This window comes from Euprymna scolopes, chromosome 4 (assembly GCF_053919585.1).
Source record: "Euprymna scolopes isolate OS-2025 chromosome 4, ASM5391958v1, whole genome shotgun sequence".
NCBI lineage: Eukaryota > Metazoa > Mollusca > Cephalopoda > Sepiida > Sepiolidae > Euprymna > Euprymna scolopes.
Window position 1 is genome coordinate 11980443 of NC_136485.1, and position 24058 is coordinate 12004500.

General features: G+C 32.0%; 1 protein-coding gene across 1 annotated transcript in view; it reads right to left on the bottom strand.

The window, feature by feature from the left end:
• The window catches only part of LOC145266278 (uncharacterized), a 949382-nt gene that overhangs the window by 102265 nt on the left and 823059 nt on the right, over positions 1 to 24058 (bottom strand). The gene's annotated exons all lie outside the window — the stretch shown is intronic.

A 24058-nucleotide genomic window follows, 5' to 3' on the forward strand; every position in this document is an offset into this window, starting at 1 on the left:
ATTATATATATATATAATATATATATATATATATATATATATATATATATATATATATATATATATATATATAATTATATATATATATATATATATAACGTGATGGCTGTGTAGTTCTAACGAGAGAAAAAATGTATATTTAAACGAGTGTAGCCATCAACAATTGTTGATTTTTCAGCCTTTTATCATTTTTTTATTAAAAAAAGAAAATTATAACGCGTTTCAAGCCTTGTGCAGCTCTTTTCAGTTATTTTTATATAAAGTTTTTTTTTTAAATGAAAGTTTGAAATGTTAATTTGGAGACCATTTTACATCTTATAACACTAAATTTGTTTTTCAGAGATATGCCAGTTTCAGATTTCGTGTTTCCAATGGTTAGTGTATTGTAGAGTCAAATCAGAATTAAGTTAATTTGCTGGGGAGGGGCCTGTAGGTCCATTTTGTAAAGATTTTTGTGTTTTTTATTACTTTGTTTCTTTTTTTTGATATATACGCACACACATTGAATTCATTGATACTGAGAAATATCACAGACCCGATATTTTGGCCTATACATTGTTACACATTGGGATCGAGTTGCTTAAGGAAAGGCGATGCCGATGCATAACAATATCCCAATTCAATAGTATATCGATTATATATAAGAATCCTAATTATTGTTAAAAAACATTTATTCAATTTTAAACTACATTGTTTTTTTTTTATTTTTTACGTAAATATTCAGTGATCTTCCAAAAATGCAATCTAATCACATCCCTTCGAAAATGCATTTAATGTGACTGATGTTTTGCGATCTCTAAGACGGGGACTCTAGTGTAAAAGCAGCATCGATCAAACAGATTTTTGCTTTTCTATATTGATCGACCTTGTGATATCTACATTCATGTCGTTTTAAATTCCCTATACTTTAAACATAGTCCGTCAATATCTAATTTTAGTGTATGTTTTCTGCATACCGAGGTTGCTGGGACAATTCTAATATAATACCCAATTATCTTATAAGCATACAAACAGATTCTGCCATCCACGTACATCATTTTGCAAGTGATTGTCACTCATGCAATTGCTCATTTTTTTGAATAGTCATCCGCAAAGCCTAGACATAGTTCTTTGCAAATCCTTGTGCATCATATGTCTTTTTTTTTGTTTTTATATGCGTCCTAGCTGGAACCAAATGCCATGTTGGGATCAATGTCACTTAAATCACGTCGCTTTATCTGACTAATGCATTAAACGATCGATATCCATTAAATTGTCGATACGCGATTGGTTGAATTTACATTTGCATTCGAGAGGTTGTTGTCCTGTTCTTAATTAAGTGGCTGGTAAGTGTATATGTCAACTTTGGCTACCTTAAAAAGTGTTGCCTTGTATTTTAGCCATATTAGCATTGTTATTTTAGTAACTCTTTTTTATTCATATATTGCATCGTTGTGCATAGAGCACGACGCATAAAAAATATAAAAAAACACTAAATTTACAAACGTGTGCTGGATGATAACAATGTATAATGCATTAGACATGATTGGCGTAAATGTACATATCATCCATAAATATTATCAAGGATCTAATTTCGTTCAATTGAAAACTCTATGTAAAATGAAAATAACATTATAGCAACAAAATTTACATACTTTAATAGAGGTTCTTAAAGATAAGGCATATAGCCACTTGATGAAAGAACTAACAGAGAAGAAACCCCAAATGTTGCGTTGATGTGCTCTTTTTAGAACTACAGGAAGAAAGAGTTAAACTTATAGGAACATGTATTAGAATAATATTACTAAAATATGAGTATATGTTATAAAAATGTGTTAGACGAACTAGCATGTAAGCAAAAGAGTCATGCGTGCGGGGGCACGTTTATTCTTACTCTCAAAAACTTCCATACGCCTTGAATTTTATTTTTTTATTACAGCATTCTACATATTATGACAATAAAACATTTATTACCGCGTTCCCTTAAGTAGTTATTTAGATTAGCAGTGTTTAAATTGATTTATCACAATCACATTCGGAAACTATTAAAATTTATCTTCCGGTCAATAAAAAATAATAGCATATCTTTATCTGCCAGAAACGACAAAAACGGTTCTTAGGAATAAAAATGAATAAAATGCATTTCTACATTGTACTTAGCATTTTTCTAACAAAATATTACACATAATAATTTACACAGGAACTATTAATCTTACATATATAAATAGAAATGATGACTTCGATTGACTATGTTCCTTTTCGTTCGTTACAATCACAAACAATGGATGCACAAATTCATTAAATGTGTTTCGTATTAAATGCAGATTTTTTAGGTGGTTTTATTTACTATAAATTACATATCCTACCCTTTTCGCGTCCAGAAAATTTATACCTCGTTTTGGTAATATTTTTTATATTACATACTGGTTCTCTCGCATAATCAAGTTGTTGGCATGTATATGCATTGCGCTAGTAAAACTGATAGTTGTAAAACGCACACGGTAATGTAAATATTTACAATTTTATTTTTTTCGTTTTATTATATTCGTATTTCTACTTCATTTCAAAATAATGTGTCCTTAAATTTACTATAAAAATAATGCACGTTTTGCTGTTTCGATTCGATTAAAATAAAACGACACAGAACATCAGACATTAAGGCTCCACTTATACACTTCCAATATTTTACGATATTTTCATAGATATTGAGGAAAAATATATAAAATTATTTTCTACTCAGGACTGTTATCCGCCTCAGCCAATTTTATTTCTGCACAATGTTCATTTAACAACTTGCATAAAATAAAACTATTCTGTTGTTTTTTTATTTCACGATATATTATTAAAATATTTAACAGCTAAATAAATATGCACAAAACACAATTGCGATCACTGCTAGGTTTTTAACATGCTCATCGCACTCTACTTTAAAGTTTGTTTCATATTGTTAAACTGTACACAATCTCAACGTATATCATGGACTCTGTTACAAAATAATAAAAACATGTATGGCACGTTTTAATACATACTATTCGTCTTGACCACATTTTTGTGTTAATAAAAAAGTAATAATATCTCCCAGCTGCAATGATTTTATCGTTACAAATACTTATCAATAAAACATCGTTTAATCATGATTCTACGAATACTACGCTCTGTGTCTCCAATGTATTTTATAACATACTTATTACAAAGATTGTAAGGGGATTAACCATAAGAGAACTAAATCTGTGACGCATTTATTTCTAAGTAAAACCTGATTTACTGAGACTTTCTTAACAGTATGTTATTAGATCTTAAATAACTTGAAATTTTCATTGATATGTTGTAAATTCTGGGATTCCCTTAAAACATATTACCATCAGTCTCAAATTGTTCCTTTCTAAATGAATATGCATTAACAGGTTACTCCCTTTAACATGAAAGAAAAAAAAGTAAAACATTTGTCATTTTGTTATTAGATAATAAAGATAGATAAATCTAAGAAAATTATATCAAACTGATGACAAGTTTTAGTATCATAACATTTACATTCACTCGACACTATAGCCGATTTCGCATAATCGTATTTTATTTAGAGTAGACGATCCTGACGTTGCGTGAGTTTTAACGCATGACATTTCTTTGAGTAAAAATACATTTATTCTCCTAGAAAATTTATTAACATTGCATTAACAAATGTGAAGCAAATACAAGATAAACATTTACTTATACATCGGATAAAACGCCAATATTTTCAGCATAAAATTAACGGCAAGTAAAAATAAAAATAAGGAAAATGCATGCACTATATTTTAGAGTTAATTCACGTTTCTGGTATTCTTTAAACTTTGTTCTGTATTTGTTTACTGAATATGTGATTTTTTTTACATAGGCATCACCACATTATCAAGGCCCAGAGGTCACTCAAGGATAAGGGTTAAAGAGTGTGCAGTAGAAGTTGGTCAATATAGTAATCATTAGTAATGAAAATTTGGTAAATTTGATAACTTATATGGAACGGCTCATCAAGAACTTATTTACGTTAGACTTGAAGACAACCATATTGTATTCAGCCGGAAAGCAGGAAAACGGAAGACAATTTCACAGGCGTGCAGTTCTAAGAAAGAAGCTTTGTTCATGGAATCTACGTTTAGGTTTAGGCACAGATAAAGAGTGGGGGGAATTATTGATAGTGTTTACAGCTAGACGAGTGTTTCTTGTGAAAGTTTGGCGAGGGGGGACCATAGATTGAAGCTCAGTCGAACAGTTTCCATGAAAATAACGATACATCAGAGACAAACTCGCAACATCTCTTCTGTGAGATAGAGGTTGCAAGGAGGAGAAAAGGACATCTCCTACGATGCTACGAAGTCTATTTTGAACTCTATCAAGGCAGGACAAGTCATTTCTAGCAGCTCCTGCCCAGATGTGGCAACAGTATTCCATCCTTGGACGTACCTGGCTCTTATATAGATAGAGAATAGCATCAGCAGTGGGATTACACACATTTTTGGATAAAATAAATTATTAAATGTTATATATCTCTTAATAAATATTTCATCATTACGACGGCAGTCCATAAATTTCTGTTCTGACACCAATCAGAATTGGGAAGGGACCATACTAGTTACGCAAAATAGAGTGCTTATTTGTTTTATAAAATAACTGTGGCATATACCGAAGAATTAGCATTTATGTCTAGAATTTATATTCCATTTGTGTATATAAAAATGTCAAATAATATATTACAAAAGGAGGGGAAGAGAAATAAATCACTATCGTGTCTTTGTATGAACTAATTACATATGTAAATGTGATAAACATTTCCAACATAAAACATAAGAAAAGTAGGTATTGCTAAAGCATTTTATCTACACTATCCACGATTATAACACCTTTCACGTAGAAATCAAAAACAAATATTATGAAAGAATTAGTATACATAATTCAGGATAGTAGACAAAGGTAAAATATACAAAATACTAATAGCAATATCTAACCCAACTTCCTCTGTATATAGCACATAAAAGCATGCTGTTTAGTGCATATCTATTAAATCATTGACAGTTCCATACCAACGCAAACAGAATCAGTTATCCCGTCAATAAACCTATCAGGTGTTCTATTATCCCTTACATGGAAGTATTTAGATGTCGGTCAATCTCAATCTTTGCTGATTTTTAAAGATATATTTAAGAGTAGCTGATCTAGGTTTATAATCACAAATTAAGTCTGAAAATCATGGCGTTCCGACGCTGGTAAACAATGTAAAATATAAGAAAAGCAGGATGATTTGGCAAACAATCATTGATTTCTTTAATTAATCTTTTTTTTCAGCTTAATGCGGGAACTTTTTTTCTTTTCTGATTTGGAAAATTTTACTCAGAATGTTGATTAGCGTAGCTAATACGTGCATATTGATTGAAATGTTTAATGATCCGTAGCTATTTTAATGTTATCGCACAACTGAAAATTGGAATAAAATAATATCATTGTGAACAGTTGTGTTAATCTAATTGCTCCTAAAATTGCTTCAAAACAACACTTGTAATTGGGCTCTTAACGTCCAAGCGTGTGATGACGCGTGTTCATACTTTAATATCTTCTAGTGTTAATAATATGCGCATGTACACATTAATTCGTGAGTGAAAAATGTTATTTTAGTAATAAAATTGACGAGGCATTAATTCGTTTACACTAAACAGTTAGTACGGATGCTTTCGAAAAACACTTCGTCTCATTTTGTTTATGAGTTGCCGATTAGATTTTTGAGTATACAAGTTTCCTTATATAAGAAATGCTTCACGAACTTAAAATGGCTTAAATTAATTCAGGTTTTTATTCCACATGTTCAGATGTGGTTATTTACTTTAAATTATTATTTACTTTAGTAATAAGGATACTGCAATAGTATTTCGTTGTTGTTGTTTTCTTTCGAATATTACTACGGACAAATAAAAAAGGGTAAATATAAACATTCTTTCCATCTTCGATCAATTCTTTAAACGTTAGCCCTATTATAGACTTTGCAGGGTGCTTAAAACGAAAACCACGTAAGAACGTGATGTTGCCAAGCTAATCAAAAACCTTGATTCCAGTAAAGCAACTGGCCCTGATGGTATTCCAATGATAGTACTCCAAAAACTTCAACCTGAACTAGCGCCCATACTTACAAAACTGTTTAAACGTTGTCTTAAGGAGAATAGTTTCCCATCTCCCTGGAAAATCTCATCAGTATGCCCTGTATTTAAGAATTCAGGTGATCGCTCATCCCCCTCTCAGTACAGGCCAATAAGTCTCCTGTGCGTCATGAGTAAGTTGCTAGAATCTGTGTTAAATACAGAAGTAATCAAACATCTCAACAAAAAAAACCTTCTTAGTGACACTCAATATGGTTTCAGTTCTGCTAGATCTACAGCAGATGTCCTTACAGTTATATCGCATAGGATTAGCAAATCTCTCGACGGTGGCAATCTTTCTAGGGCAATTGCTCTTGACATATCTAAAGCCTTTGATAGGGTATGGCATAAAGGTTTACTTCATAAGATCGCTAGCTATGGTATAGCTGGAAATGTCTTCTCAATTATTAAATCATTTCTTTCTGATAGGTTCATAAGAGTAGTAGTTGAGGGGCAAAAATCAGAAGCTCACAGTATTAATGCCGGTGTCCCTCAGGGATCCATCCTGGGCCCAACTCTTTTCCTGATCTACATTAATGATCTTCCAAATCATATCCTTACATCATTTGTAGACATTTATGCTGACGACACTACCATTTATGGTAGCACATCTAAGACAGTAAACGACCAAGTTCTCTCCAATTCTCTCTCCTCTGATCTTGAGCACGTAGTACAATGGGGAAAGGAGTGGCTGGTTACTTTTAATGCATCTAAAACCAAGCTTCTCTCTTTACATCATCAACATACTAATCCACATTTGTCATCAATTGAAATGAATGGCTCTCGTCTTCAGGAGGCCTCAAGTTTTGACAAGCTTCTGGGCTTGACCATTACTCCTGATCTTAAATGGAACACGTATATCAAATCTGTTGCCAAGGCCGCTGGAAAAATGGTGGGATCTTTCTATCGATCCAGTAGATATCTCACTGCTGATGCTATTCTCTATCTATATAAGAGCCAGGTACGCCTAAGGATGGAATACTGTTGCCACATCTGGGCAGGAGCTGCTAGAAAGGACTTGTCCTGCCTTGATAGAGTTCAAAATAGACTTCGTAGCCTCGTAGGAGATGTCCTTTTCTCCTCCTTGCAACCTCTATCTCACAGAAGAGATGTTGCGAGTTTGTCTCTGATTTATCGTTATTTTCATGGAAAGTGTTCAACTGAGCTTCAATCTATGGTCCCCCCTCGCCAAACTTTCACAAGAAACACTCGTCTAGCTGTAAACACTATCAATAATTTCCCCCACTCTTTATCTGTGCCTAAACCTAAACGTAGATTCCATGAACAAAGCTTCTTTCTTAGAACTGCACGCCTGTGAAATTGTCTTCCGTTTTCCTGCTTTCCGGCTGACTACAATATAGTTGTGTTCAAGTCTAAAGTAAATAAGTTCTTGATGAGCCGTTCCATATAAGTTATTAAATTTACCAAATTTTCATTACTAATGATTACTATATTGACCAATTTCTACAGTACACTCTTTAACCCTTATCCTTGAGTGGCCTCTGGGCCTTGATAGTGTGGTGATGCCTTTGTAAAAAAAAAAAAAAAAAAAATGAATTCCGGCAAATAAGTATGAAAAATATCCGAAGAAATGTTAATTTCTAAAAAGTTTTTCTGGGTGATGAAAACGAAAATATCGTTAAAAATTCCGGCAAAGATATACTTTAATAAATATTATAAAACAATAGTTTTGAAAACGTAGGGGATCACTTGTAAATAATAATTTAACGAACAATGAACACCCACTTTATGGGCATAATTGGTTGGGGTGAGGGTCACCGTACAATGGACAGAGTTTGACGTAAACTGCGACCTGCCTTTTTGGGGCGGATCTAACAGGTATTAATAATCGATTTGACGTGCACCTTCTACACCAAAAATAAATGCGTGTTCATTTTACGTTAAATGTGTTCAGTGTACGTGGATTCCCTCCACTGAAAACTAAATGTGGACATGAAGTTGCTGCCCATTTTGCATCATATTATTATAGAAAATTGATCCACCACATTCTAGAGAAAAAAAAAATTATTCAGATCTTGCAATCTAATCGTATGTCGGATTTTTATAACGTTTTTTTTTTCGTTTTTGTCACACCCGTAAACTGTTTAAAGGGGTAAGTTTAAAGGATTTTTCGAGAATGGAAACACTCTTCATATTTTCAAATAAATAAATAATGCAAGAGGACGGTTTTCAATGAGAAAATGTGTTCCATTTACTAAGTTATAATAAACAGCGTTGAATTATACAATTTTGGGTAATTGTGTCCATTGGGGAGAGAAGAGTCGTGTGTAAACATTCTTCCACATTGTGGAGGAGATAGTCTTTTGTAACTATTCTTCGACGTACGACTGACTAAAAAATAGAGTGAAAGTTGAAATTTACCTGATCGCATTAATTAAAAATAGCGCGGTACCAAAAACGCATAAGCACCAAATGTTGAAGTAGGGATTGCTCTCGGATGCATACAATAGCAGAACGCGATAGCATCGAGCAATTTTTGAATAGTTTTTTTTTTCAAATTAAATTCATTTTTACAATCTTTTTTTGCTACATCATAAGGTTGTAATAAGTTACTAAACACCCTAACATGAAAATGAATGGCTTTCAGAATAATGAAATCATAATTTCAGCTTTTCGCATAATAACATTTTCCAGAATAACGTGTTTTAATTTAACGCATTTAAAGTTTAGAAAGCAAATTCACCATTGTTTATTTGTAATATTTACTTTTACATCAAAATTAAAACGTTCACTTTCTTAATAGCGTTTAAATTTATATTTGGTAACGTACAGGTGACTACTGCAATTTAGTTTCCTTTATCGGACACAGTTTTCGATAGTATTTGGTCACCATGATTCCAGTCTTGCAAAATAAAATGCGTTTCCCTGAACTTTACACTACCATACTCTGTAAAAGTACCCTTAACCTTCTAGCAAATTTTGTGACAGCCGCACTTCCAGGGACTAAATGGGATGTCTATTCCGAAAGCCATTTTTAACATGAGAAGGGTGGGGGTTGGCAGACGACAAAAACAACAGCCGTATTTTAATTTTTTACGTTGAGGGGACACCTAATGCATACTACAACCCGACAATGCCGGTTTAAGGGCCCTGCTAGTTATTTAATATATTTAATTTAATTTATTTTGCATTATTATTTGTTGATACTCATTTTAGAGTAAATTCACAGTCAAAGCTCAAGGACTTGCGAAAATTAATTATTATATGCAAGTACAAAAATCTACGGAAATCAAATACAAATAGAAGGGCAAACAGAAGACGACGGTTAGCATGCTGCTTTTCAAACTAACGGCGAAAATGATTGTTTCTGCACTCAAATCTATGCAGATATTTAACTGTGCTTTACATTTTACTAGCGGAGGTATCCTGCATTACCTGGGTGTTCGGGCGTGTGTATTTAGCACAAAAACATGTTAGTTGGCAGATATGCCCGAACCCGCGACGAACCTGTGACGCGGAGACAGAAAAACCTGAAAGAAAAGGGGGCATCATACCGATGTGCTCCGAAGCTGTACGAAGTAAAAAGCATTCAAATTTAGCAAAGTCAATCAAAACATTAGCTTGCTAAGTTAATGAGTTCGCGGAGCTGCAGAAATAAACGTTAGCAGAAGGCCAGTTTATCTTGACGCTGTTTCATATATTTGTTTCCTCACGATGTTGAGAAATCAAGCTTCCTTGAAAAAGAAGAACTCTCTAATGAATAACGCTTGTTTGATATGAAGGGTTTTCCCTACATTGGTCAAAACTAATTGTATCCAAGGCGTCCAGAGTGACGGATTTGTTTCAATGAGTTTTGCTTTATTTATACAAAGAAGACCAACAGACACGCGAAAGGACGGAGTAGCGTGAAATGTTGTAAAAACCAATCAAAATAAATGTAGAGACGACCTGCGTTCGCAAATCATAAATATTATGATCAAGGGAGTATATAAACAGTTCATGGAAATATTAAACCTCTCTAGAACTCCTCCCGAAAAAGGCTTTCTTCGACATACAAAAACGCTCGGACGTTTTGCATTTTATATATATTGATGACATGACAGAGTGGAACGATAAAATTATCTCCTTAGACATTATTCCATTACCTTCTCATTAAAGCGTGTATTTTTATTTTAACAGACCATCTACGAGTGTTTCTATTGTGTAATAATCTAATGAGCGAGAGAAGTCGTCTATCTTGTGTAAAAGTAGCGCAATGTTCAACAAGCGAGATCGGAGATACGCTGCTCTACGAATCATGCCATCGACCGATCCAAGTTATGGCAATAGTACCATTTCAAGCATCCTCAAAATGCAAATCCAGACGGTACAACTATTGAGCGCATAAGTCAATGAAATTTTCGACCATGGTAATGGTCTTTGATGTGGTGTAATGTGAGGGTCACACCATGCCACCACATATCATTAGGAATTAGTAGGCTGGACTAATTATTCCTCGTAATATTTAGTCTTTCAAAAAAATCACTGAAGACTTTTATCTTAAATATTAATAAATATAGAATTGATTCTATAATTATACATAAGGAATATTCATAAATTAAAGTGCATCTTTAAGCGTATTGTACGGCCGGGCAACAACGGGCAACACCGGGAAACGCCGGGCATCCAGCTAGTACTGATTCGTTTTCTCTATTGAAAAATTACCTACTTTTAGTGTTATTTTCCAGAAAGTACCCATTTACTATGCCTCCCCACGGGACAGAGTTAGACACCAGGGTCGTGTTTTAACGTGGAGAAAAGGTACAAAAATAAAAATTGTCTCAGTCGTGAAGGAGTTCTCCTCCACTGAAAGAGAACAAGAAATTGAAGTGCAGCATCTGAAGAACAGATGGTATTTATTTGCTCCCCCACCGAGCAAATTAGGCACAAGCCCAATTTTTTAATGTGAGGAGTGAAGGGAGGGGGAAGGGAAAAAGGGGACCAGCTCCCGAGAGGTGGGAAATGGGAGCTGGTTAAAGGTCAGGCATGTGGGGTTGCCCCCACATCTGGTCTTTGCTAGTCATAGCTAGTCATAGCTAGCAGTATCTGCCGGAACAGATGGTATTTATTTGCTCCCCCACCGAGCAAATTAGGCACAAGGCCGATTTTTAATGTGAGGAGTGAAGGGAGGGGGAAGGGAAAAAGGGGACCAGCTCCCGAGAGGTGAGAAATGGGAGCTGGTTAATGGTCAGGCATGTGGGGTTGCCCCCACATCTGGTCTTTGCTAGTCATAGCTAGTCATAGCTTGCAGCATCTGCCGGAACAGATACTACACTTTGATCTTGTCCCGAAGGCCAAGTATTTTCCAGAAAGTAAATAGAGTGTGTGAAGTAAAAAAAGTCATATTAACCTGACATAGAAAATATTTTAATTGAGTTTTACATTTTGCTTAATTAATTAAATAATAACTTTATTTGTGTATCTATTCAGATTACGGATCATACTAAACAATTAACATTATTATTTATAAAGTCATTCTAACGTACCATAATGTGCTTGTTACATTGTTAGGTGCTTGTTACATTCGAACCGTGTTGTCACATTTCAACTATTAGTACCTACGCGTTGTCAGGAACCGTCACAGGAAAGAAAAACAAAAACAAATAAGGAAGGACATAAAAAGCGACGCATTTTTATTAAGTGAATACAACGAACATTTATTCCAATAATATCTACCAATGAACTTTACTGTTTCAAAATATTACCCACACGTCGAACATGCCTACCGAGACTCTCTTTCACACACATTTTTGTCGACGCTTGCCTTTCGGCTTTTTCGACCACGCGACGCATATTCTCGCTCGCGTCCAAGAGTTAAGGCACTATAAAAATAGTTTTACGCAACGTTTCTGTAAAATCCTTTTGAAAGCAAATGCGTGCTATTTTTTTAAGGGAAAGCATTAATGGAAATATCTCAATAATGTGAATACATATGAAAATTTCATCCATGATTTCTTAGTCGCGAATCCGAGTGTAACCAGCCCCAGAATGGCGAAATAGAACGCAATTGCTGAGTCAACAGTTTAAATTCGTTATATTATCTTATATAGTAAAAAAAATCGACCCTCTCTTTTCTCTCGAAAATATTGATTATTATTCTTTTCAAAAGCATAGAACATGAATAATACTATTGATATAGTAGAACCTCAGCTTTTATGTAAACGATAAAATTATCAGAAAGTCTTCCGAATTAGATTTACCTGAACTGAAAAAATCTAATTTGTATTTGTCCAAGGGAATGAAAAAGGACACGTTATGTTGTTGATGTCTCTAGAAATGTTACCCTCTTTATTTAAATGCTAACAATGTGAACGGACGGTTTTGTCAGGTTTGTCCATGTAATATAAGATTCTTCCAACTTACGCAAAGAGAAATCTATTAATGCAGTTTACCTGATGTTTAAAAAGGCACTTACGACTTTCCAGTTTTAACAGCTCACCTAAGCAGATTTTATTAGTAAATACATGTATTCTCCGCTTTCCTAAAAAATAGAATTAATGGGACTTTTTTTAATTGAGAGTCACAGCATATCATGGCACGAAGGCCACCTGAGTACAAGGGTTGACGGATGTAATGTGACAGTGTAGTAATCGATAATAATGTACATGGGTAAAATTTTACTATGCATAGGGAGGACTCATAAACAACATGTTTGTATTGGACTTGAAGGGAAACATATTTTATTGAACGGACAAGTAGGCCAACAGAATAGTATTCCACAGGTGTGTAATTCTTTAGTCAATGGGTTGTTTATTAATGGTAATCAATTTTTCGTACCTTGAATTTTATCAAGTTAAGAATAAGCAATTAGTGCTAACTTCAAAAACGATGGAACGAACCTCATGTTCGCATATCATAAGCGAATAAACCCTCTTGTTTGGAAAAATCGATTTTTTTGTTGCAAATTCAAGCAATTGTCACACAGCACATGCTTATACTATGCTGGTAAGAATTCCTTCCTTTTATAGAAATTTAGAATATAAAGGACGTTGTTACCAAGTGCATCAGCTTTAATATTATTCAAGAGGGGCATGACAAGCTACGAAAGTTATGTTACCGGAGTACAGTTATTTTCTGTGCTCATAAATAGTTTATTTTATTTATCAAAGAGGAATAATTGTCTCATTAATATTACATGTCAGACACAATCAGGGCTTCCGAATATTTATGAGTTGAATCCAAACTGCCAATACTGCTAAATATTAATCGAATAGATTGTATGCATCTGAGCAGAATTAATGAAAATGTGAATAACATTGTTTGTCATGAGCAGTGTATTGTCATATACTGATATTACGTTTCTGTGTTTTTCTTTTTTAGATGAAAACTTATTATTCTGATTATTTGGATATTTGAAGTATTCTTTTCATTTTGAGTGTAATTTTACCAACGTTTTAGCAAATATAAGGTTATGTATTTTTTTCAGTTTTACCTTTTTAAGTTTGGAAATATTTCGGATGAAAACGAAAATCTGAAAAACAGTTTTATTTGATGCACAGTTGGTTATACGCTCTAAGTAATTGAGACAGCTATGGAGATGCTAAGTAATTTTCAAATGTATCTTCAGTCCTATATATATATATATATATATATATATATATATATATATATGTATATATATATATATATGTATGTATATATATATATATATATATATATATATATATACAAAAAAACGGAAATATATATATATATATATATATATATATATATATATATATATACTCTTATTAATTTGTTTGGTTTTTTTGTTTTGAAATTTATTTAAACCGTTTTTCCATTTATTTTCAACGAAAATACATCTTCGTATTATATAAGTCACTGAATTACTTTCATCTGCACGAGATCCAACTAATGTGCATATTCTTTTATGCATTTATTTCAATTAATTTCTCGTTAGTTTTGTATGATCTTCTAAGGAGCATCATGTTTAGTTAAGAATTACGTGTAATTATATTCATACAGATATTCTACATTATATAAACTTACGTAATATTTGCGGAAAAGATTATAGAAAACAAAATCCTCGTTCTGTATATATATATATATATATATATATATATATATATATATATATATATATATATATATATATATATATACTAGTTTAGAAAATTTTTCTTATCAAAGTTTTCTGTAATGTATCTGGTCTACAAACATGAAACTTAATATATACGATGTTCCAACACATAGGACACTTTATATTTATGTGTTAAACGTGGGGAAATTGCCACAAAATTGTGAAATGGGGAATTTGCCAGGTGAAGGTAAAACGGCGGAATTACTAATATGCATGCGTAACGTAACAACTATCAATTCATGTTTTAATTTTTAGCTTTGCAGCAAATATGTTTCATAATGCAGGTTATCATGTCCGTTTCAGTCGTGCAACGTGTGTCATTTGTAGCATAACTTTTTTTTGTCGACGTATGGTTAATGAAAATGTCACTGCAAGCAGAGTTTGTTTTTTTATAGAACTTGGTATTTATTTTTCCTGTTAAGGTGATGTACAATGGAAAATGGAGTAGTGATAGGGCCGGATGTGTGTTTATGTTCTATTGAAAATCTGATACATGGATCTGTATTTTCGAAACTAATGAATATTTTATCAGCTTCTTTACATGATGATGTTTGCATGAGAATATCATCTACATGACTCTTGAAGAGGATGACGGATTGGTAATTATATAATGGGTCTTGCTTCAGTCTATAATAAAATATTCCAGCTTATAATAAATAATTGAAAAAATACTAATGAATAATAATATATATATATAATTATTCATTAGTTTATTTTTTATTATTATTTATATTACCCTCTATATTTGCCTTGTATATATGTATGTATATATATATGATTGAATTCCATACTAAGATATAATTATTTCCCTTAGATTAAACCAGGAATTTAAACAAAAAATAAATAAAACTTGTTTCCTTGGATCAGAATATATATTGAAAAGAAGATAAAATGAATTCTCTCCCCTTGAAAATTAACATAATTTTAACTTAAAATATCTATGAGGTATAATTTGTTTTAACAGTTATATTCAATTTAGCTTAAATCCGCGTTTTTTTGTCTGTTTTTTTTTAATGACATTTGCAGACTATATTTTTTAGCACCGTATATTAAAAAAAACCGTTGTTAATTTTCATAAAGAATTAAAATATTTCTGTTTAACAGATGGCAGCAATACACATCGTTTAATATATTTAGCAATTTAGCAATTATTTAGTTTAGAGAATAGATGATTGCGGACGTAATCCACTGGGGAATTTACTGAAAACTAATTGATTAATTTTGTTTGATTAATTGTAGGAAAAAAAGAATGAATAAACTGATTTTTCTGAGCTGCATGTTCTAGTCTAATATAATATGTTCTGGATTGCTAGTGTAATGAACATTCGAGAAATCATTTCTTAATGTATTTTGATATTGTTATATTACGCCAGGACCCCTAGGTTGGGAACGGTCCTTGTTAGTTAGTTCCCCGCTGCAACAAAAACCAAGTAGCCGTCTTTTATTGATCTTCTAGTTGTTTAGTTTTCTGGTTGTTACGGAAACGGCTAAGACGACAGAGTTATTTCCCCCTTGATTGTGCATTTTTTCGCTCTCGACTTTCTGTAGCTGCCATTGCTTGTAATAACAGCGATCCCGACTCAAAAAAAATTAACATGCACACAAAGGTCAGACGTAACTTAGCATAACAAATCAAGACATAAGACACACTGGCTCTTTATATAAAAATATATTTTGTTTTGAAATTATTTTCTCGTTTTACATAGAGATTTTCAATAGTTCAAAATTTAACAGTGTGGCTTACTGTTCATTTCAGTGATGGAGAGTGGTGTGTGGAAAAGTTATGCTCTCGAAAATCGCACGTTTCCTATCGGCGTCTCTCTCCTCTTCTTCTCTCTTCTCTTCTTTGCCTCTTCTCTCTTATCTCCTCCTTCTTCTTCTGGTTAGACTCCAAAATCACCTCTTATATTAGCATGATTTTGGCTTGTTTTTTCCAATCCACGCGATCTGTCAATCACACTGCTCGATAATAGAACACGCGTTCTGTTGGTCACGTTTTGACATTTTTTCGCCGCATCCTGACCTACAGCCATCGTGACCGATTTCTCTTCAGCTGACCGACTATTGGCTTTACACGTGAATTTACCTCTCATGCTAAAGTCCTATACATTCCAGAGTTACGAGGAATGTCACGTTCCCTTGTTTTGTAAACAAAAAAATCGTCGTCCGATTTCTCTGTTTACGACGTAAACTCGATCGTTTCGACTGGTGGACAATCGATTATTCCATGCCCACTCTTTTAAATCTTTTATTATCTTGTTTTGGAGAAGTTTTTTTTCTTTTCAATTATGTATCGGATTGTTCCAGCCATCTATTACATAACAATATTATCAGCGAATAGTTATAGCAAAAATAAGTTAGATGACAAATAAAAAAGCATATCATATCAGTAGTGTGGCTTTAACAGTAAAACGATGATAACGTGCCTAAAAGCTAAACATAAGTGTCAAACAAAACGTTGTGCAGAATGTTAGTGTTTTAGAATTCACTCGGTATTATTTTGGGGTAACTGCGCAAGAGTGGTTATAAAATACGATGCTGCAACTTATTAAGAAAATGCACATATTTTAACATACATATATTTGAAAGTCGACGCAGAATGTAAACAGTTGAGTTAAAAATGGCGTACAATAAATATATTTAAGGATGCGTATATCTGTAAAATGTAAAAAAATAAGACTGCGACTGAATTGAGAGGAGGCATAATACTGCGAGAAAACCATTATTTCCTTTTTTAAAGCTGCAGAAATTTTCGCTTAATAAGCAAGTGGGCTATTTTCCAAAAATTAATACGACTGAGGTGTCCATCCCTATACCATAATACATAAAAGCATAGATTGTTCAAAAACATTAATCCCAATAATGTATATGTAGTCCAACTAGAAGGATTTGTACATTTTTTGCAGTATATTTCTGCTAAAATCGTAAACATATATGCTAACAAAATCTACAGCGAAAAAATGAAAGCGAAATTTATTTAGAAAAACGAGTAGTTACTTATCCTTACATTTTCTATATATTTGAAATTGCATTTATATTATTAACATGTAAAAATTATTATTTGAACTAAACCGTATATTTTATGGCATAAATATTCTCTACGATTTATTGAATTTTAATGGGCGTTGTCTCTAAAACATCGTCTATATAATAAATTGATTAAAAGAGATAAACCCCAAAACAACCGAACAATTATAATAAAACTATGACAAAAATTACATATTACATATTGTAATATATACTAGAGCTGAATATATTAATAAAATAGCAACCCTTGGCTGCACTTATTACTCTGACAATTAGAATAGTATATATATGAGAAGTGATATTAGTATTGTTGCAAAACTTATATAGTTTTATAAAAATACTAGACTACCATCACCTGTATGATAAATATATGTAATATATAGCTATTAATTGTAATCTATATGAATTATTTAAAATATATTCGCGATTACGCATACAACAATGGCAGCAATTTTATACTAAAAAAAATACATTACATGTTACTTATTCGCGGAAAATGTAAATGCGATGTTCGTTTTCACCATACGGGGGGAATTCTAAATGCGTTAGTTTTAAGGAAATTGTAAAGTTGAAAAAAAAGTAAAAAACTACGAAAGCTTCTATTTTTATATTGGCTAAAAATTTATATAAATGTTAAATCATATACAATGCTAGTCATGCCGACCATTAAATGTGTCTGCCTTCACTTCTGACAAATTGCTAACTAAATATAAAGTACGAATATTACTAAAATCTAGTATGGCATAAATCACTTTTGAACCATGTCAAGATTTTTTCTAACTCCCAAAACACATTTACAATTAAAAGTTCAGCGTGCCAGAAAACGAACATAACATAGCATTTTTTTCTTGATATGAAGAATTATTTTTTCAAGAAGTAGCGATCATTTTAAGTATAAATTTAACATAAAATGAGCACCACTTTTCTGTTTACCTACTAATAATTCGTTTTAAATTTTCCGAAAATATGTTGTTTTCTGTATATTAAGCAATGAAATTCGTGGTGGTTATTTTAAACATATTCGAGTTCTTGCGCGTACAGAAATGGCAATCAGTGATAGCATAATATATTACATTGCTTAATATCTGAAAATACTGCTTTATAAAATCGCCACTTTAAAAGTGATTGTTAAGGGATGGGAGTAAGGAAATATATATATATATATATATATATATATATATATATATATATATATATATATATATATATATATATATATATATATAAATTCATGCAGTATTAAAAAACAAAACTAATTCTCACTAGTTGGACAGAAAAGATGTGCCCATTTTAGGTTAAATATATTTACGAAAAGTAATTTCTTCATATCAAAAAAAAATATTTCCCCCTGCCACTCTAAGATGTAACATTCGTTACATCATTGCCACTGGCGTTACTTATCATAAGTCACCGATATATCTGTTTCCCTTTTCAACAGGCTAAAAGTTCTATCGTTTGCATGATCTCCAAAAAAAATAACACATATTTGCGATTTATTTCCACTTTTAAATATGTCAATTACGGGAACAAATACAATCAAATGATTTTATGGTTTAAATCAGAAGAATGAAAAAAAATCAGAAGAAAAACACTGTTCTTGCGTTTGGTTACAATTAAAAGGATATAATGATTTACCGTTTAAATTGTTTCACTTTATTTTTATTTAAATAATCAGTTAACTATGAGATAGAAATTTTATTGAATTTACCTGCATTTACTTATTGTGCCATTTCTCAAGTTCTATTTATAGTAAAATATTATGCTATGAGTTTATAGTGATGTAGTTTTTTTTATTAGCACGGGTTCAACCACCGGGCAAACTGAATGTAACTGTGATGACACAGTATATAAAATACTTTAAATCGTAACAGATATGTGTGTCATTCTTGTTTGAAAAATATACCAATTTTGAAAATACAAATAAAATGCTTCAAATGCTGATGCAAAAAGCAAACAAAAAAGTTTTGTTTTTATTTGCATATACTTAACTCATATGTTGTTGATTTAAAAGAGCTTCCATGAATCTGTTGTACTTTCTTACGCATGGACCGAATTTTTCAAAGCGAGAGTTGTAAACTGGATTTACGGTTTCAATACGTAAGCAAAAAAGAGTTTAGTTTTGTAATAGATAAACTATTTATCATATGTATACTTGCTATATTTAAATTAACTATGTGTGCACGAAAATGCATCCTGATACAAAATTATTTCATATAAATTGGCACGTTTAATTTAAAATATATCTTCCAAAATATATTTTAATTTCTTATCTGAAATTTTCACAACTCAATCATATTTTGTATTTCTACATAAGGCAATGTTAAATTATGTGTAATGATATTACTTTATTATTCCATTTCCAAAGTAGATCATATATAAAATGATTTACTATACGCTCTTGACTATTATTATGTGTTTCACTCTAAGAATTATTCCATTAAAACGAATGTGTTTTCTTTTTGTTTATATAAACGAAACTAATTAGCAACCATTCGGCCAAAAATTCAATTAACAAAGTACCGTATGAATCTGATTAAAGTAATCACATAGCATTACACTTTTTGTTCCTTCACTTCATATCAAATAGTGCACTAATTATTAATAAGACCGTTAATCATAATGACGTTTTTCTGGAATGATTTTAACTTTGATTTTAATATATAGTGTTAATTAAAAATGAATACAGTTATGAACTCGATGATGATGGTAAGACATACATCATGATTTGCTGTGTTTAATTCTATGTGTTAAAATCTTATTGAATAACTATAAAATATTTTCACGTGAGTGCATGAGTGTTTTGAATTTTAAAGATAAAGTGAAGAACGATTAATTTGTCGCTCTAAACAAAATAACACTAACATTTTATTTCAAATTCTTTATTGAAAAACAGCCCGAAGAACTTAATTATATAGTAGAGCTGACGGCTATTCAGATTAGCGGCCTTCTGCCCCAATCACACCCTCGACACGAGTCCGGAACTGGGAGCGTGCCTTTTCCAGAGGCGCCACCGAGATATCGACGAATAATCGGCGGACGGCAGTGATCCGGTCGGCTTTCTTGATTGTGGAAGGCCATGGCGCTGATGTTCTCGACCTATGACTAAACAAATTAATCCAGCGAGTTGAGTCCAGGAGAGGAAGGAGGCAATCAAGTGAAGGTTACAAAATTATAGCACACATCGGAAGCAATGCTTAGGTTTATTTGGACTTAGCGATCGGCGCCGAGTCCTCCTGCCACACCCAGTGTTCGCTAGTAGTCAACTGATTTCATCTGGAAATTACGACACTCTTAAACATATCAAGGAATATTTTGGTGTTGACTTTCAAGCTTACTTTGAAGATGTAAGGTGGCATGATATGGCCCGCACTTAAAACCATGACCATAACCGTGACCACACACAGTTAAGCTGTGCCCAAAAGTGCATAAACGTCCGGATTTACATTTTGATGGTGCTGGCAATTATAATTTTTATCGGTAAAAGCAGGTTGTACTGGAACAGATCTCGGACTTCGCTCGTTGAGCATCGTGCGTGCCCCTTTAAGACATGATAGATAGCTGCTATCGCTCCCAGAATTTGTACACAACTTTTCAAACTAGTCGATTACATGGAAAAAAAGGATTCGCCACTGTCAGTTACTAGCAAATTTATAGCTCACTGATAGAATCGTGTTACAAATAGGCTTACTTGTAAAAATCTTCTACTTCATTATAAAAGGAAAGTAACATGAAGCTGCCCCTTTCTATTCATACAACTACTTGTTACTGTTTTTGATTGAATCTATTATCAATTAATATTTAATTCTCACTCTAAGCCAGACGTGTTTTATTTCGAACAATAGCTTAGATTTTTTTATTAAACGATCATCTTTAAATATATATCCACGTTCTTAATTATGCTATTTAGAAAATATTATCAACAGTTTATACGTTCGGTATATACAGATCCAATTATTAAGAAATATCTTATGTGCATAACAAAAAACTTGCCGTTGTCGTGAAACTTTTCAACTTCCAGGAGTCGTTTCTGGACGCGTTCTGAATTAAAAAGTTGCGTTTGGTAACTAGACTCAGAATATTTTGCCGGTGTACATGTCATATGTTTTCCCCTTACAGCTCAATATGCCCCAAACTTGCAGAACATTACCCACCAAAAAATTAGAAAATATTTATAATAAAAAAATCCATAAAAGCCGAGACACATTTAAATATACGCCTCTCAATTATGCAATCCTTACTCATTCGCATAAAATAACCGACCATCAATCAGGCTCAATATCATGTTAGTCTAGGTTTTAGAGTGGTTAACAATTTTTAACGATTTTAATCGACTATTTCAGTGAATTCACTAAACGCCATTTCTTTATTTAGCACTCGTTTTTCGACGATTCCCGGAAATTAAAAACCTCGCGCCGATGGCATTTTTTTCACTCAAACAGAGTTCGTGCATTGACTATACATGAGAACATTTACAGAAATAACTCTTCCTAACAGATTTAAAAGATGCACATGCCTGTGAACCCTATAAATAAAATAATAAAAAGAGCCCTATAAATTGAGTTCTCCTGCATTGCTTACAAGATTAGCAAATATCCTTATTGATCGTAAGGGTCAAATAGAAAGATGATAAAATTAAACAATACAACCAAGTACAGTTTTAAGCTCAACACTTTTGGTAGAACATGGTGAACACACTGCGGCAACATAAAAGAAATTATGAGGTCTGGCTCGTTAACTACCAATGTCCTCTTAATTTTGACAACATTCATTGTTTAAATCAATACGAACATTATACTGATTAAATTTGCAGACTTTAAAATTCATAAAATAATAAATTAAATTAAGTACAATATCTATATTAAAATAACAGTGCTAGGGATTATATATGTATATATATATATATATATAGTAATGTTCAGTTATAATATATTTATATAAAATAAAACAGAAATGAAGTGACCTCACGATACAATATATATTTATGCTCAAATAAACAGACACATTACATGATACAAGTAAACAATTCTAGTTGTAAGATGTACGTTAAACGTTTATATATATATATATATGCATGCATATATTTATGTATATATATATATACATGCATATATTTATGTATATATATATATACATGCATATATTTATGTATATATATGCATGCATATATTTATGTATATATATACATGCATATATTTATGTATATATATACACATGCATATATTAATGTATATATATATATACATGCATATATTTATGTATATATATACATGCATATATTTATGTATTTATATGTATACATGCATATATTTATGTATTTATATATATACATGCATATATTATGTGTATATACATGCATATATTTATGTATATATATGCATGCATATATTTATGTATATATATATACATGCATATATTTATGTATATATACATGCATATATTTATGTATATATATATACATGCATATATTTGTGTATATATATATACATGCATATAATTATGTATATATATACATGCATATATATATATACATGCATATATATACATATATATATACATGCATATATATATACATATATATGTATTACTGATAGAAAATGATACCCAATTCGTATGATTGCGTCAGCATTAAACGCTTAAGTATATAGGGCGAAAAAAGGATTAGGAGGGAAATGTATATATATATATATATATATATATATATATATATATATATATAGGTGTGTATGTATACATATATATATAGGTGTGTATGTATACATATATATATATATAGGTGTGTATGTATACATATATATATATGGGTGTGTATGTATACATATATATATATATATAGGTGGGTATGTATACATATATATATATAGGTGTGTATGTATATATATATATATATATATATATATATATATATGTATATATATATGAATCCAGGCTTAAGGTATTAAAATGTAGAAACTAGATTATTTATAATACCTTAGAGCAAGAAAAAAATAATGTAGCGTCGAATGGTTCAGGGTCGTTACCCACTTCCCCAAACAGTAGAACAACGACACTAGGCACAGTTATTACTTTTTCTACATAAGAAGCACCCAGAGTTGTGCATTTCTCCCATCGGTTTATGCAGCTCTGGACACCGTTTCTGTAGAACACCACAGATTGGTCCTCCACACACAACGTTACTTCAGAATCATGATGCATCATCTGGAAAACGCTTTCATTATAAAACCAACTACATGGCTGTGAAGAGGTAAAAGTCAGAGGGTGCAAGGTCAGGAGAGTAGGGAGGATTGGGAGAGGATTTCATAACCACACGCCCGTGCTTCTTATCTGGCGGCATACGTTTTACAAGGTCATGTGATGTGGAATTATCGCCATAAGTGTTTTTCATTTCACCAAAAGTCTTCTGTGGTGTGCGTTATTTCAAATACAAAAGGCGGATCACGGCTCGACATTCAACAGGCTCCATTTCACACCTGACTCAGTTCACACACCTATAAAACAGAAACCACAATTAGTTCAGAGCTGTAATTTGCCACATAACCCAAGAGATATAAATCATTGCACATGCAAAATTTAAGCTTGATCAGACAACAGGAAGAAGTTAAGGGGCATTACTTATTGCAAGCTCCGCGTATGGTCTTACATATTTGGCTGTTTATAGCGACCAAATATAACTGTTTATGTTGAATATATATATATATATATATATATATATATATATATATATATATATATATATATATATATATATATATAAGTAAGTACACGCGTATACGTATATTTATTTCTGGCATGATTTATTACGCTACAAGAGTAT